Source organism: Aotus nancymaae, unplaced genomic scaffold (assembly GCF_030222135.1).
Source record: "Aotus nancymaae isolate 86718 unplaced genomic scaffold, 86718_ANA_hifiasm-v0.15.2.pri h1tg000016l, whole genome shotgun sequence".
In the NCBI taxonomy this organism is placed as follows: Eukaryota; Metazoa; Chordata; class Mammalia; order Primates; family Aotidae; genus Aotus; species Aotus nancymaae.
In genome coordinates, this window is record NW_026988428.1 from 27,146,618 (window position 1) to 27,164,096 (window position 17,479).

Consider the following 17,479-nt stretch of genomic DNA (forward strand, 5'->3'; position numbering starts at 1 on the left):
CTAGTATTCAATGGTTTTACAGTGATCATATTTGCATTATTAAATATTATAGGTAATGTGTATTCTTAGACTTTTAGTTTTTATGGAATAATCTATAGACAAAACAGAGCATTTGATTATAATTGTAGAGTTGATTGTAAATGTTTTAAATCTCTTGATTATGTAAATGTAAAGGTATTAAGATTGAAAATAGTATTAGTGAATCCATAGCTGCTGTTTACTGTAATGTAAACTTAGTGTATACTAGCCTGATGTTCAAAAGTAGAGAACAGAGGAGGAAGAATGTAAAGAGACAATGGTTTTCTTTCTCACGTATTGGCGTGTCAAGCAATATAGTACATAGTAAATAGGTCACGAAATAAAGGTATGCACACATTATAAGATGTACATTTTATAATATGTGCATACCTTTATGCACATATGTGTACATATTATAAGATGTACAAAGTTATGTACGTTTTTTCTATTGCTGCCGTAACAAATGAACATAAATTTAGCAGCTTAACACAAATTTGTTAATTTATGGTTCTGTAAGGCAGAAGTCCATTACAGGTTTCACGGGCCTAACATCAGGGTTGGCAGGGTTACATTCCCTTCTGGAGCCTCCAGGGAAGAATTTATTTTCTTGCTCATGCAGATGATGGCAGAACTCTGTTCCTTACTGTTGTATGATGGAGGTCACTTTTTTCTTGGTTCTAAAAGCTGCTATGTGTCTTGGGTCTTGAGTTCCTTTCATTTTCAAACCCAGTAATGGTGGGTTGAGTTACTCTCATGCTTCAAATTTCCTCTGCCTCTTGTCCAGTTTTACATCTCTGACTGAAATTTTGTACCTTTTCAAAAGCTAGGTGATCGCCTTGAAGCCTCACAGGTTATCCAGGAAAATCCTTTATTTTATAGTTGAAAATCTTTTTTTTTTTTTTTTTTTTTGAGGCATAGTACTCTTGCTCTTTTTTCTAGGTTAGAGTGTAGTGGTGCCATCTCAACTCACTGCAACCTCCACCTCCCAGGATAAGCGATTCTCCTGCCTCAGCCTTCCGAGTAGCTGATACCACAGGTGCACCATTACACCCAGCTGATTTTTACATTTTTTAGTAGAGACAGGGTTTTGCCATGTTGGCCAGGCTGGTCTCAATCTCTTGACCTAAGATGATCCACCTGCCTTGGCCCCCAAAGTTTTGGGATTATAGGGATGAGCCATGGTGCCGGACCAGTCCAAGATCTTAATTCCATCTGTGAAGTCCTCTTTATCATGTATTTTTACATACAGAAGCAAAATACCAGGGGTTAATACAAAATGTATTTGGTGGTCTCACATAAGACTTTAATTCAGGAAAAAGTAGCATAATTAAGCAGATGCTACAAATAATTGATTTTTTAAATTAGGAAATTGGCATAGGTCTCTTCCTTGTTAGAGAAAGCATTAATGATGCTTCCAGCATCAGTGCCTAGCATCCAGTGCAAATGCCAGGCGTCTTTGGCTAGAATAGGACAGATTTCTGGCTTGAACATAGACCCTCTCAGTAGCATAGCCTCTTAATTACTTAACCATTGCTATGTAGATTTGTCTTAACAAACAGATCCCTAGATCTCATTTATTGCTTTCTCATGGGTTTTTGGGTTTGTTGTGGTATGTCTACTTTAGGAAGGGTGGTCAATCTTAAATCTTAAGTCTCAACGTATTTCTCCTTTAAATATCCAGAGTCAAGAAACAGTAGTAGTCTGGGCATGGTCTTCTCATAATAACTGGCAGAAATTATAAACAGGCTGACAGAAACGTGACTTGCCTCTTAAAGCCCTCAGGAGCTTCTTCTGCTCCTATACTGTTGGGCATATATGGTTGTCACTTAGCATTCTTTAATGAAACTATTTTGTGTGAGTTTATGAATTTGTTTTGTTTTTTTTGTTTATTTTAATTTTTGTTTAACTGAGAACCTTAAGTGATACAAAGAACATCACCTTTTGTGGCTGAAAGAATTTCCACTGGATGATTTTGGAACAAACTGTAGATTCTTCTTATTGACTATTCTACAAAAACAAAACTAAACCACAGAAGACACTGCTCAGATACTAAGAAAATGGCAGCCCAAAGCTATAGGCTTTAAAGTATGATTTTAGCATCTTCTGTCTCAGAATGTCATGCGGTATTTATTTTTAGAAAAGTACACCCCTTTGCTCTACTAGATATCCACTCAATAAGAAAATAGGGTTACTATGAGTGAGGATCTAATTTTAAATTAATTTCCTAATAGTGATTCTCAATAAGAAAATAGGGTTACTATGGGTGAGGATCTAATTTTAAATTAATTTCCTAATAGTGATTCTCATGTACCTTTTAAGCCGTCTTACTGTTCTACAACTAATATGTATTTTGATTCAATTGCAATAATTACTTTCTATTAAAGGCAATTGGTTTCTAATTTTCTAATGAAAATTATGTTAAACTTGACCTATACTTCCTTCGTCATAGTGTTCTGTTTTATATCATTTTAAAGCTTTAAAGGTATATTTATATATTTGATCTTATTTTCTCTTCTCATAGCACATTCCTCTGTATTAGGCAGAAAAAATAATAGTGAATGTAAATCTTCCCACTCTTAATATCTCAAGACCAGATATTAAGGCTCAAGCACTTTATAAAAGATAGTAAATTCCTAAAGCATACTTCAAAACATAGCAGTGAATACTCAATTTTAAAATTATCTTATAATTTTTGCTTTGATAATTGTTATTGTCATAGAGGTTACACACATTTAATTTATTTCAGCTTGCAGAATGTGATATATAATGGAAAAATGATTACCTCTTTTTTAAGATTATCTTCAAAACACTAAGATGGTGTAATGGTTAGGAAGACAGTCAAGAATGAAAGAGCCAGTTACTTCACTTGTTAGCTGTATTGTTAGGAGGATTTTACTTAAATTTTTAAGGTTGATTTTTCTTAATCAAAGGAGGTTAAAATAACTGCTATATAATCATTTAATAAATTATGTGAGATTGTCATGTAAAGCTTTTAGCATGTATCCCAACCTATCAGCTATTATTCTTGTCAATCCAGTATTTTTGTTGTTGTTGTTGATGGTATGATACAGCCAATTAGCTTAAAACAACTTTTGAAATTAAAAAAAATAGTTAAAATCTAAGTTTCTGAGTTCAGGTCTGTGCTTTAGTCTAGATTTCAAAGGTAGTGTAGCATCTTGAATATTGTAGATCCTAAAGTCATGTTCAATTCATGATTTTTTCATTTACAAGCTGACTGAGTAGGAGGTTTCTTAATCTCTCCATACCTCAGCTTCAGCATCTGTAAAACTAGGGTGATTATAACAAAAATTAATTCATAAAAGTTGTGAGATTTCAACAAATTAATTCGTATAAAATGCTTAAGAACATATTTCAATTAGGTTGTCATTCAAGTAAAGGTAGCTCTTGTTATAGATATTTTTGTACAAAAGTAAACTAATTTTCTTCAGTGTGATGTCAAAATTTGCCATTAGATATAATGTTGTAGTTTTGCTCTTCCGGCATGGGAGATATGAGAAAGTAGATTGAAGTGTAACAAAGAAATCCTCATTATATATATATATATATATATATATATTTGTGTGTATGTGTGTATATATATATATATATATATATATATATTTGTGTATATATATATCTTTCCCTCCAGAAGAGGTCAAACTATATCCAGCATATGGTGAAATTAATCAAGCATCTCATTTATTTTGTCTGATTGGATTTTAATGGAGCTGATAATCTAGTTTGACAACTTGCTGAATTATTGTCAGATGTATTGAACAATTTCTTTTCATTATGTATGACAGCTAGTTAAATGCTGTAAATTATGGAGCACTGCAGGACTTGAGTATGTTATAAAAGCCAAGAGACAAGCATTAGAGGAGAGGGAGTAACTCTGTTCTTAAATGACCTCTTTATAATAATTCACAAAGAGCATTCAAGCAGTTCTAGACAGGCTCTTTTATTCTAGTTCAAAGAACAACTATTCACTTGAATAAGAAAGAATTGAAGGTCAGGCATGGTGGCTCATGCCTGTAATCCCAACAATTTGGGAGGACAAAGTCAAGACCAGCCTGAGCAACATAGCAAGAACTTGTCTATTTTTTTTGTAAGAAACAATTGTGTATGCATATGTATATGTATGTATTTTTATTTTATAATACATTTTCCCTCAATTTTATTACTCAAATATTTTCCAACTTAAAGATCTAGTTTATAGCCACCTTACTCAACGATTCTACCCCTAGATTTATTAATACCATAAATATTTGTTGATTAAAGGCCTGGAAAATTATAGTATTTAATATATGATAGTAATATATTTTTCCTTCATATTTTGAAAAGTCAACTGATTAAGTATTACCCTAAAGTAGTTTATAAGCTCAAGTATTTTATTGTGATAATCACATAAATGTATTTTAAAAATTGGTTAAATAATTATTTGTAATGTGTGGCAATAAAGTAATAAATGCTTATTAAAGGATAATTTGAGACAAAAACAATGTAACACTTTCTTCAATAATATCATTAACCAGAAATAATGGCTATTTTGGTATTTTTCAAACCTCCCATTACAGTTGTCTTACATGGATAAGATCATGCTTTATACTTTCATGTACAATTATATCTTAGTTTTTGACTTAATATTGTATTGTTGATTTTTTGTGTCACTCAAAAATTACTCATTACAATGTTGGTCAATTAAGTAATGTTGACTTCCAGTCTTCTATCTGGCATATAAAGAATTTAGAAGTTATCAATTCTGTCCTTACTAAGAGAAAAGGCAGGAAAAAGTGAAAATCGATTATTTTTCATTGATTTGTTAAAAACTGAGGTTGCAGGGCAAACTGCCATCTTGAAATTTGTAATGACAGATTTATCCAGAGAGACACAGCCAGGTGTGCTTACCTGGAGCAGGACCCTCTGAAGCAATAAACTGATAGGAACACATAATGATAATTTGAACTAATTCCCGTAGGCTGAAGGTAGGCTAGTATACGTGTGAGAAATTCTTGGTTGTATTCACAATTTCATGCTTACCATCTAGTAACTAACTGTGCCTGGCTCTCATAATGAAGATGATCCAAATGTCCCCTTTGATCTTGGCAGTGGAAGGGAAGGGTAATTATTTTGAAATAGGCCTGAAGACTTCTCTGTAGCAAATACAAATGTTTCAGGGACAGATTTGTCAGAGCATTAACCTAGTTAGGGGAAAAAACATTCCTTCAAGTTGAAGGAATTTTCTTCTAACCTTTCCACCTCACCAAAGTAAAAGAAAAACTCATGTGCAACTTTGGTGAGGGCTTCAAGGAAAAGGACTGAGAATGATGCAGTAGGGAAAAATGGGAAGAGGAAGGTGGTGGAGAAAAGCAAAACCACTGGATAAACCCATGCAAATGTAAAAGCCTGAGACACATGCTCACTAAAACATTGAAATTAGATGGAAAGATTATTAACCCCCACCCCACTTGCCCGATACTTTAGTATCACAACAACAGGACTCCAGTATAAAAAGTTGATTTTAACTGAAAAAGCTGCAAGACAGACTCTCTCTGGGGAAGATTAGTTAGGGAAGCCCAAAGTCAAGAGGGAAAACAGAAAAAGGCCATTAGAGGAAATTGAAGACTCTGGTACCCATAGATAAGGCCAATATTAAACATCACCTAACTCCTAACATAAATCTTCAGAAAAAACACATTTTCACTTCAGTTCCTATTACCCAATACAGCATATCCATCTCTTATAAAACAATTATGTCATTCCAGAAGATAAGGCAACACCAGTGTGAAAAGACAAAGCAAGTGTCACATCCTGATGGAGATATGATCAGTATATTGGAAGTATCAAGTAGGAAATATTAAGTAACTATGACCAATGTGTTAAAGGATCTAATATAAAAGTATACAATATGCAAGAACAAGTGGGTAATGTAAGCAGAGAGAATGGAAACTATTGAAAAAAAATCCAAAGGAAATATTAGAAATCAAGAAGATTATAGTCTGACATGGTGGCTCACACCTGTAATCCCAGTACTTTGGGAGGCTGAGGTGGGTGGATCACTTGAGGTCTGGAGTTTTAGACCAGCCTGGCCAACATGGTGACACCTCATCTCTACCAAAAAATATAAAAAATAGCCGGGCATGGTGGCACGCGCCTGTAGTCCCAGCTACTCAGGAGGCTGAAATGGGAGAATCTCTTGAACCCAGGCAGTGGAGGCTGCAGTGAGCTGAGAGCACCACTACACATCAGCCTGGGCAATAGAGTGAGACCCTGTCTCAACACAATCAAACAAAAATAAATAAAAAGTAGTGTAATAGAAAATAAGAATTATGAGCTCATCAGTAGGCTTGAAAAGACTGAGAAATGAGTCACTGAGCTTGATCACTGGTCAATAAAAATTTTCTGAACTGAAATGAATGAGAACTGTAGGACGATTTCTGTATAACAAGAATACATAATGAGAAAAAAGAAAAGATAAAAAGGTTAATATGATGTGTTTGCAGTAACATTGGGCAAGAATTTTTCAAAATTAATGACAAACCCCAAACTATTTCAGAGCCATCAAGCTTAGAGAACATCAAAAAGATAAATGCCAACAAAACAAAGTAAAACATAAACAAACACCCTAAGCATATAATGCCAAATTGCAGGACACCAAAGGCAAAAAAAAAAAAAAAAAAAAAAAAGAATCCTAATAAAAAGCTAGAGCCAAAAATTACCTATGACAAAACAAAAGATAAAATATCAATGGACTTCTTTTCTTTTTCTTTTTTTTTTCTTTGAGACAGAGTTTCACTCTTGTTAGCCAGGCTGGAGTGCAATGGCGCGATCTCGGCTCACCGCAACCTCCGCTTTCTGGGTTCAGGCAATTCTCCTGCCTCAGCCTCCTGAGTAGCTGGGATTACAGGCACGCGCCACCATGCCCAGCTAATTTTTTGTATTTTTAGTGTTTTTAGTAGAGACGGAGTTTCACTATGTTGACCAGGATGGTCTCGATCTCTTGATCTCGTGATCCACCCGCCTCGGCCTCCCAAAGTGCTGGGATTATAGGCGTCAGCCACCGCGCCCAGCCTTGGACTTATTTTCATAAATCATTCAAGCAGAGAGCAATGTATTATATTTAAAGTGTTGAAAGAAAAAAGAACTCTCAAACCTAGGATTGTATAACCAACAAATCATTCTTCAAAAGTAAATGAGAAATAATAAGGTTCTCAGACAAAACACACATAAAACGGAGGGACATTGTTACCAGCAAAAGAAATGTCAAAAGTTCTTTGGATAAAAGGAAAGAAGCTGGGATCTACATAAAGAAAATTAGAATGTCAGAGAAGGACTAAATGATAGTAAAATGGGGTATTTTTATTAATCTAACTCTTAATTGATCTAAAAAATATTATTTTAAAAAAGATATCAGTAAAAATTCATTGGTTGATGATAAAGTGTACATAAACCAAATCAATAACAGCAATGTCACAAGACAGAAATTAGAATTTTGAAATAATATTAAATGTCCTACAGTATACTTGAAATGGTATAGTGCATTTGAAGATTCTCTCTCTCTATCTAATCTGTCTTAAATCAAGGCAATGACTGTATAGAATGACTTTAAGATGTCTCCAGAGAAATTGAATATATTTTGAACTAAAAAAAAGTGCATTAAAATTTGTTTGCAGCTAAAGTAGTGCTTTAGAGAGAAAATTTATAGCATCAGATTCATATATTAGAAAAGAAGAAAGTCCTAAAATCAGTAACTTAAGCTTTCTTTTTAAGAAACAAGAGAAACATAATTTAAACCTAAAGCAAACAGAAATCAATAAAACCAAATTCAATGAAAACAATGTAGACAATCAATGAAATCAACAAAATTGGTCTTTGAAAAGATCAGTAATATTGACAAAATTCTATACATGCTTACCAAGTAAAATAATGGAAACAAAAAGAACCTTCTCTCTTATTCCATACCGTAAAGATAAAATAAGTTAACATACTACAATTATCTTTCTCTTTATGTAATTCCTTTTGCCTATGAAAAAAGTGACTGCTATAAAAATATGCTAACACTCACCTTATCAAATGTTTTGAAATATAAGTCTAGAACACTCAGGAAAACTCAATTATATATTTCCTTCAATTGGGATTTTTTTCTGATATTTTCTTGTAATTCAGCTGGAATTACAGTTTTTTTGGAGGAAGATAACAGAGATAAAGTGCCATTTTCATCATATCATATCAAAGGTATATAATATCAACATGAGTTTTAACTGTTGAGATTAGCCTTGATCAGCAGGTTGCGGCAGTGTTTTTTAGGTTTCTCCATTGTAAGATTAATTTTCCTTCCCTGCCTTTTCATACTGTACATTTTAAAAGTCACAATATCCAATCCTGAGAAATGGGAAGTTATGCTAAACCTTTCTGATGGTGAAGTGTCTATTGTTGGGTGTCTGTTCGTATCCTTTACCCACTTTGTGATAGGATTGTTTATTTTTTTCTTGTAAATTTATTTAAGTTCCTTGTAGGTTCTGGATATTAGAACTTTGTCAGACTGATAGATTGCAAAATTTTTTTCCCATTCTGTAGGTTGCCTGTTCACTCTGATGCTAGTTTCTTTTGCTTTGCAGAAGTTCTTTAGTTTAATTAGATTCCATTTGTCAATTTTGGCTTTTGTTGCAGTTGATTTAGGTGTTGCCCATTCCTAAGTCCTCAATGGTATTTACTAGGTTTTCTTCTAGGGTTTTTGTGGTTTGGGGTTTTAAATTTAAGTCTTTAATTCATCTTAAGTTAATTTTTGTATAAGGTGTAAGGAAGGGGTTCAGTTTCAGTTTGCTGCATATAGCTAACCAGTTTTCTAAGCATTATTTGTTAAATATGGAATCCTTTGCCCATTGCTTGTTTTTTTATCAGGTTTGTTGAAGATCAGATGGTTTTAAATGTGTTGTGTTATTTCTGAGGTCTCTGTTCTGTTCCATTGGTCTAGATGTCTGTTTTGGTACCAGTATCATGATGTTTGGGTTACTGTAGCCTTGTAGTGTAGTTTGAAGTCAACTAGTGCAATAACTCTAGCTTTCTTATTTTTGCTTAATATTTTATTGGCTATACAGGCTTTATTTTTTGGTTACATATGAAATTTAAAGTTTTCATTTTTTTCTGTGAGGAAAGTCAATGGTAGCTTTATTGGACTAGAATTTATAAATTACTTTGGGTAGTATGATCATTTTCATATTATTGGTTCTTCCTATCTATGAGCGTGGAATTTTTTTTCATTTGTTTCCTCTCTTATTTTCTTGAGCAGTGGTTTATAGTTTTCCTTGAAGAGGTCCTTCATGTCCCTTGTAAGTTGTATTCCTAGATATTTTATTCTCTTTATAACAATTGTGAATGAGAGTTCCCTCATGATTTGGCTCTCTACTTGTCTATCATTGGTATATAGGAATGCTTGTGATTTTTGCATATTAATTTTGTATTCTGAAGTTTGCTTATCAGCTTAAGCTTAATTTTGTATTTGCTGAAGTTGCTTATCAGCTTAAGGAGTTTTGGGGCTAAGACAATGGGGTTTTCTAAATATACAATTATGTCATTTGCAAACAGAGACAATTTGACTTCCTCTCTTCCTATTCGATTATGCTTTATTTCTTTCTCTTGCTTTAATGCCCTGGCCAGAACTTCTAATACTATGTTGAACAGGAGTGGTGAGAGAGGGCATCCTTATCTTGTGTTAGTTTTCAAAGAGAATGCTTCCAGATTTTGCCCATTCGGTATGATATTGGCTTTGAGTTTGTCATAAATAGCTCTTATTATTTTGAGATACATTCCAACAATACCTAGTTTATTGAGAGTTTTTAGTATGAAGGCTGTTGAATTTTATTGAAAGCCTTTTCTGCATCTATTGAGATAATCATGTAGTTTTTGTCATTGGTTCTGTTTATGTGATGGATTATGTTTATTGATTTGTTTATGTTGAACCAGCCTTGCATCCCAGGGATGAAGCCAATTTGATAGTGGTGGATAAACTTTTTGATGTGCTACTAAATTTGATTTGCTAGTATTTTACTGAGGATTTTTGCATAATTGTTCATCAAGAATATTGGCCTGAAATTTTCTTTTTTGTTGTGTCTCTGCTAGGTTCTGGTATCAGAATGATGTTGGCCTCATATGAGTTAGGGAGGAATCACTCTTTTTCTGTTGTTTGTAATAGTGTCAGAAGGAATGATACCAGCTCTTCTTTGTACCTCTGGTAGAATTCTGCTGCAAAACCATCTGGTCCCAGACTTGTTTTAGTTGGTAGTCTATTAGTTGCTACCTCAACTTCATAACTTGTTATTGGTCTATTCAGGGATTAAATTTCTTCCTGGTTCCCCTTGGGAGGGTGTATGTGTTCAGAAATTTACTCATTTCTTCTAGATTTTCCAGTTTATTTGCGCAGAGGTGTTTATAGTATTCTCCAAGGGTAATTTGTATTTTTCAGGGATCAGTGGTGATATCTCCCTTATCATTTTTTTATTGTGTCTATTTGATTTTTCTCTCTTTTCTTCTTTATTTGTCTAACTAGAGGTCTATTTGTTTTGTCAATATTAAAAAAAAAAAACAGCTCCTGGATTCATTTTTTTTTGAAGGGTTTTTCATATCTTTATCTCTTTCAGTTCTGCTCTGATTTTAGTTATTTCTTATCTTCTGCTAGCTTTTGAATTTGTTTGCTCTTACTTTTCTAGTTATTTTAATTGTGTTGTTAGGGTGATCTTTTCAGCTTTCTAATGAGGCATTTATTGCTATAAATTTCCCTCTTAACACTGCTTTAGCTGTGTCCCAGAGATTCTGGTATGTTGTCTCTTTTTTCTCATTAGTTTCAAAGAACTTTATTTCTGCCTCATTTTCATTAGTTACCCAGTAATCATTTAGGAGCAGATTGTTTAATTTCTATGTAATTGTGTGGTTTTCAGTGAATTCTTTAATCCTGAGTTCTAACTTGATTGCACTGTGGTCTGAGAGCTGGTTTTTATTATTTCCATCCTTTGGCAATTGCTGAGAAGTGTTTTACTTCCAATTATGTGGTCAATTTTAGAATAACTGCTGGCACTGAGAAGAATGTATATTCTGTTGATTTGGGTTGGAGGGTTATGTATATTTCTATTAGGTCCACTTGGTCCAGAGCTGATCCTACATCCTTGTTAGGTCCTGAATATCCTTGTTAATTTTCTGTCTCATTGATCTGTCTAATATTGAGAGTGAGGTGTTAAAGTCTTCCACTATTATTGTGTGGGAGTCCATATCTCTTTGTAGGTTTCTAAGAACTTGTTTTATGAATCTTGGTGCCCCTGTATTGGGTGCATATATATTTGGAATAGTTTGCTCTTCTTGTTGCATTCATCCATTTACCATTATGTAATACCTTTCTTTGTCTGTTTTGATCTTTGTTGGTTTGAAGTCTGTTTTATCAGAGACCAGGATTGCAACCCCTCTTGTTGTCGTTGTTGTTGTTTTTTGCTTTCCATTTGGTTGGTAAATATTCCTTCATCCCTTTATTTTGAGCCTATGTGTGCCTTTGCAAGTGAGATGGGTCTCCTGAATACAGTGCACCAATGCATCTTTACTCTTTTTCCAATTTGCTAGTCTGTGTCTTTTAACTGGGGCATTTAGCCCATTTACATTTAAGGTTAATATTGCTATGTGTAAATTTGATTCTGTCATTATGATACTAGCTGGTTATTTTGCACATTAGTTATGCAGTCTCTTCATAGTGTCATTGGTCTTTATATTTTGGTGTGGTTTTTGCAGTGGCTCGTACTGTTTTTTTCTTTCCATATTTAGTGCTTCCTTCAGGAGCTCTTGTAACACAGGCCTGGTGGTGACAAAATCCCTCAGCATTTGCTTGTCTGGAGAGGATTTTATTTCTCCTTCCCTTATGAAGCTTAGTTTGTCTGGATATGAAATTCTGGGTTTAAAATTCTTTTCTTTAAGAATGTTGAATATTGTCCCCCACTCTCTTCTGGCTTGTAGGCTTTCTGCCAAGAGATCCACTGTGAGTCTGATTAGCTTACCTTTGTAGGTAACCTGACCTTTCTCTCTGGCTGTCCTTAACATTTTTTCCTTCGTTTCCACCTTGGAGAATCTGAGAATTTTGTGTCTTGGGGTTGGCCTTCTCGAGGAGTATCTTGGTGGTGTTCTCTATGTTTCCTGAATTTGAATGTTGGCCTGTCTTGCTAAGTTGGGGAAGTTCTTCTAGGTAATAGTCTGAAGTGTGTTTTCCAACTTGGTCCATTCTCCTCATCACTTTCAGGTACACCAATCAATTGTAGGTTTGGTCTTTTCACATAATCCCATAATTCTTGGAGGCTTTGTTTATTCCTTTTCATTCTTTTTTTCTCTAATCTTGTCTTCACTCTTATTTCAGTAAGTTGATCTTCAATCTCTGATACCCTTTCTTATGCTTGGTCAATTCAGCTACTGATACTTGTGTATGCTTCACAAAGTTCTCATGCTGTGCTTTCAACTCCATCAAGTCATTTTTGTTCGTCTCTAAACTAGTTATTCTAGTTAGCAGTTTCTGTGACCTTTTACCAAGAATCTTAGCTTCTTTGCATTGGGTTAGAAAATAATATTTTAGCTCAGAGGAGTTTGTTATTACCCACCTTCTGAAGCCTACTTCTGTCAATTCATCAGTCTCATTCTCCATCCAGTTTTGTGCCCTTGCTGGAGAGGAATTGTGATCATTTGGAGAAGAGGCATTCTGGTTTTTGGAAATTTCAGTGTTTTAGCTCAGGTTTTTCCTCATCTTTGCAGATTTATCTACCTTTGATCTTTGAGACTGACAACCTTTAGATGGGGTTTTTGTGTGTGGGTCCTTTGTGTTGATGTTGATGTTTCTGCTTTCTGTTTGCTAGTTTTTCTTTGAACAGTCAGACACCCCTTCTGCAGGTCTGCTGCAGTTTGCTGGAGGTCCACTCCAGACTCTGTTCACCTGGGTATCACAAGTGGAGGCTGCAGACAAGGCTGTCTGCTCCTTCCTCTGGAAGGTTCATCCCAGAGGGGCACTGGCTTGATATTAGTTGGAGCTCTTCTGTATGAAGTGTCTGTTGATCCCTGTTGGGAGGTCTCTCCTAGTTAGGAGGCATGGGGGTCAGGGACCCACTTGAGGAGGCAGTTTGTCTCTTTGCAGAGCTGGTGCACTGTGTTGGGAGAATCCCTCTTGTCAGGATCAACTGTTCTCTTCAGAGCCAGCAGGCAGGAATGATTAAATCCTCTGAAGCTGCGGTTAGAGCCACTCCTTCCCCCAGGTGCTCTGTCCCAGGGAGTTGGGGGTTTTGTCCATAAGCCCCTGACTGGGGCTGTTACCTTTACTTCAGAGGTATACTGCCTAATGAGGGGAAATCTAGAAAAGCAGTCTGACCACAGCTATTTTGCCACACTGCAGTGAGTTCTGCCCAGTCCAGACCTCTCATCCTCCTTAGCACTGTCAGGGAAAAACCACCTACTAAAGCCTCAGTAATGGCAAGTAGTCTTACCCCCATTAAGCTCGATTGTCCCAGATTGACTTCAGACTGCTGTGCTAGAAGCAAGTATTTCAAGCCAGTAGTTTTTAGCTTGCTGAGCATCATGGGAGTGGGACCCACTGAGTGAGACCACTTGGCTCTCTGGCTTCAGCTTCCTTTCCAGAGGAGTGAACAGTTTCATCTCACTTGGGTTCCAGGCGCCACTGGGGTACAACAAAAACTCCTGTAGCTAGCTCGGTGTCTGCCCAAACAGCCGTCCAGTTTTCTGCTTGAAACACAGGGCCTGGGTGGTGTAGGCCTGCGAAGGAGTCTCCTGATCTGAAGACGGCAAAAACCCTAGGAAAGGCATAGTAAACTAGTCGGTTAGCATAGTCACTCACAGCTTCCCCTGGCTGGGAGAGGGAGGTCCCTCAGCTCCTTGCACTTTCTGGGTGAAGCGACACTCCACCCTGCTTCTGCCTTCCTTCCATGGGTTGGACTCACTGTCTAACCAGTCCCAATGAGATGAACTGGGTACCTCAGTTGGAAATGCAGAAATCACCTGACTTCTGCATTGGTCTCATTGGGAACTGCAGATGGAAGCTGTTCCTGTTCAGTCATCTTCACCCATCCCTCCAAGAGAAGGTTCTTTAAAGCAACATTTGTCTCATAATTATTTACTATTTACAATAAATATTTTAGAGAAGGTCAATATAAAATTTTCCACACAGTCTGGCTTATCAGGAAGTGTCAGAAAAAAATGGTTTATTCTAGGATGAACATGATGAAAATACCAATGTTTTCAGTTCTGATTGTATGTCCTCATAACAAAGAACAAAGTCTTAGGGTTTCAAAACAAACAAAAATGTAGACAACATTTCTGTTTTCCAGAAAATTCTCCATAATTCTTAAAAATTATAACTTATCTTTTATTTTTGGGGGGAGGACAAATGTTATAAAACAATAAAAATATGCATATAAGAAACATCAGGTGAAAAGGAAAGGCGAGCTTTATACTCAGCAGCAGACAGTAAATGTTTCTACATCATTCTCTGTCCATTATATGTAAATTCATAATTCAAATGATATTCATATAGGTAGTTTTGTATCATATTTTGCAAAAATTGATTCATATGGCCAGGTCACACTTGTGAGAATGGGAAGAGTACTTAAGGCCAGAAATTGGAGATTAGTCTGGACAGCATAACAAGTATCTGTCAAATAAAAACAAAAAAGAATTAGCTATGCATGGTGGCATTCTCCTGTAATCCTAACTATGGGAGGATTGTTTGAGTCCCAGAGTTTGAGGCTTTAGTGAACTATAATCACACCACTGCATTCCAGCCTGTGTGACAGAGTGGGGCCCTGCTTCAAAAAAAAAAAAAAAAAAAATTGTCTCATACAGTGCTTTTGTTATGTGACTTGCTTTTGTTCATTTTATCTACATGATCGTGTTTTCTCATGATGGGCTTCCTGCTATCATGAAAGTTTTTGTCCTGTGCACTTGTATTTGGAACCCTATTGCTTCTTGCCTTTAAAGTGCTTAGGTTTGCCTGAGCTATAAATATTTATACCACTTTACCTGTCACGTGTTATTTTTAAATTAACATTTAATTGTCTTTTGTCATACATTAATCCTTAATTTTGTATGTTATAAAATATGTCCTTCCATGGTCTCCATTCCTTCACTTTCATCTCTTTTGTATTAGTTGGTTTCAGTGTACTATTTTAAATTTCTGTGTTTTGATGACACACTTTTCAATTCAAATTGAAAATACATTATATATTATATATAGTAGGTTTCCAGAATTTATCCATTTTATAACAAAGTTTATATAATTTGACCAATATCTCCCCATTTTTTCCACCCCAAGGCCCTGGTAACCAACATTCTACTTTCTGTTACTACTATGAGTTCAACATTTTTTTTTTTTAAAGATTTCACATATAAGTTATAAATTAGATCATATAATATTTATCTCTTTCTGGTTTATTTCACTGAGCATAATGTCCATATTCATTCATCTTGTTGCAAATGGCAGAATTCCCTTCTTTTTCAGGGTTTCAGATAATGCTTTATTATAATTGTCTTTATAATAAATGCTAAAAATGTTCTGTTTTAATTTGGAATTTTAAAATTTAAATTTTAATATTCTGGCTATTTTTTCATTGTCATTTCAAACTGCCTACTTAAATGACATGTATATTTATATAAAGTGTTTTCTTTCTTCATTATATGATATCATTCCATTATATATTACAAAATTCTTTCATAAGAAAATTAATAATAATGAATTGAGTTTCATCTAATGAAATCTGACAAGAGGGATAACATGCTGTTTCTTTAAATTATGTTTGATATAAATATGCTGATTACATGGTAATTATAAAGTATATAACAAAATACATAAAATTAAATTGATCAATTTAAATTATTGACTGTAATAAAATTAGTGCTATCATGCTAGCTACTTGAAGAAGGCCCTTTCACATTTAAATTGCTACAAGCTAAACAGTAATATATCATAGATTTCAGCAATATAGATAGAAGTGTTCATTTATATAGAATATATAAATATCTGTTAAAATATATGCATTACTTTTATTAATAAATTATTTCTTTGAAATTTCCAAATTTGTGTAGGATATAAGGAAAAGAGTTCTTTCATTATGATAAATCACCTAAGGTTTTGAACAAATAAACGTAGGAATTCATTCTCTCTACTCATCACCGCCATCACCACCCACAAACACACACTCCATTCCAGAACTCAGAAAATCTAAGGAACAAATTCACCAAACTTTTAAAAGCCTTATTTAATCTAGTTATAAAAAAGTATCCATACTGAGATAAAATTAATGATACTGAAAATCTGTATGAACTTTCCATAACTGGTAATGGTAGACAATCCCACTAGGCTTCTGAACCAACTGGCATTCTCAGTGAGGCACAGCTAAGCCATCAAATGTGCAGGTTAGGATTATTCTATCTAAATGTGCACTCTAAGAAATGAGACTCTTTCTAAATGTATTCTCAACCATACAACTAGTGTTACAATCACCAAATCATGTTTCCTGTAGTAGAGCACTTATACTCTAGAGTTAAGACTTGGTAAACTCTATCCACTTCATCATATTTAACTGGACTGTTACCAAAACACTGATGAGATCCACTCAGAGTTAGAAGTTAAATTAAATTTGTTCTTTGCCCTTTCACAATAAGTATTTGAATGACAAAAGGCAATTTTCAGAAAGTGTGGAAAATTCATTCAAAAAATTTATAGTGAAGTTTTATATGCTCCAGCATTCAATTAAATGTGGAAATGCTTACAATTCCAGTGAGTACCTACTCTAGTTTTATTTTCTTACAAGGAGACAAAAGGAGAGATTTTATAACTGAGGAAATAGGAAAAAATAATAAACACTAATGAATTTTGTTCGAAATTATTCTATTGATACAAGTGAACAGAATTTGTCAAAACACATTATCTGTCTTGGAAACATAGTAGTTGTTCTAGTCTTCAATTTGACTATTTTGAATTCTGACAGCAGAACTCCATTACAGAGATGCAAGCTGGACAGGGAGTGTGACTGACTATCTTAGGAAGTGAATGATCCAAATTCTGAAGCATCCTGAGATAAGACCTAATAATTTATAGGTGCATATTATAGTTTCCTATTCAACTACAGTAATCCCAGGCTTATTCTAAACAGATAAACTGTTTAGCTAGGTTAAATTAGCAAAATGTATTGCTAGTTTTTTGTTTCATTTTGTTTTGTTTTTGAGCGAGAGTCTCACTCTGTTGCTGGACTGGAGTGTGCAGTGGCGTGATCTCGGCTCATTGCAACCTCTGCCTCCGAGGTTCAAGTGATTCTTCTGCCTCAGCCTCCCGAGAAGCTGGGACTACAAATGCGTGCCACCACACCAGGCTAACTTTTTGTATATTTTAGTAGAGACAGGGTTTCACCATGTTAGCCAGGATGGTCTTGATCTCCTGACC